Source organism: Nestor notabilis, unplaced genomic scaffold (assembly GCF_000696875.1).
Source record: "Nestor notabilis isolate BGI_N333 unplaced genomic scaffold, ASM69687v1 scaffold11814, whole genome shotgun sequence".
Taxonomy (NCBI): domain Eukaryota; kingdom Metazoa; phylum Chordata; class Aves; order Psittaciformes; family Psittacidae; genus Nestor; species Nestor notabilis.
In genome coordinates, this window is record NW_009924353.1 from 29,829 (window position 1) to 30,719 (window position 891).

Below are 891 nucleotides of genomic sequence, written 5' to 3' on the forward strand. Positions count from 1 at the left end.
GGAACTGGAAAAATATTGTGTATTTTTTTATGTATCATATTATGTATGAAATCTGCCACTAAACTGGGAATAAAATCTAAATTTCAGGAACAAAATCTAAAGTTCAGGGTTTTCCTACACAATGCTCACGGAAGACATGCAGTAAATTAAAATACACTGTGGGGGAGATAGGAAGAAAGTCATAAATAAGCCAAACCACTTGTATTTCCAATGCCAGAATTACTCAAGTGGGCCACATGACCCTTCCACTCACAGAACGCTTCCTGACTATAACATTCCTTAACTAGATACTTCTTTACTCATTTCATGGTCATGCACTATGTGAGTAGAAAAGGGCAAGGACAGGACTTTTCTAAGAGAGTCTCATTTATTCCATTGCCAGTTGAAAGATCAGTGCAGCAAGAGCAGCAAGCTCTGAAGATTGACATTTTTCTCCAACTTTTGCTGCTGAGGCCAAACAGGAACCGTGCAAAAACTGAGCCATCACTCCAGAAAACGTGGAGGAGCAGGGCAAAATGCACCTGGATCTTCCAAGCAGGGAAGCAGCAGTGTTGGCAGGTTCCACCTGTGTGAGGAAACACAGGACCTGGCATATAGCTCTTGTTGCCTCTCATGCCAAGGACCTGGGAAAGCAGCTAAGTCACTGCAATGCTAAACAGCCTCCCATAGGTGATGCTGAAAAAAGCCTTTCGGCTTTCAACAGCAGTTATTTCATCCAGCCTTCAAAAGCAGCAGGAGCTGACAGCTCCATCTAAGGGTAATCTGGTGAACTAGCATCTCACAGCATGTTCAAATCACTGACTGATTTGGGTTGGAAAGGGCCTTAAAGCTCATCCAGTCCCAACCCCCTGCCATGGGCAGGGACACCTTCCACTAGAGCAGGGTGCTCCC

General features: G+C 44.6%; 1 protein-coding gene across 1 annotated transcript in view; it reads right to left on the reverse strand.

Annotated features, from left to right (window-relative positions):
- DOT1L (DOT1-like histone H3K79 methyltransferase) overlaps positions 1-891 on the reverse strand; it is a gene marked incomplete at its 5' end in the record, with an annotated part of 49,024 nt that overhangs the window by 12,117 nt on the left and 36,016 nt on the right. The gene's annotated exons all lie outside the window — the stretch shown is intronic.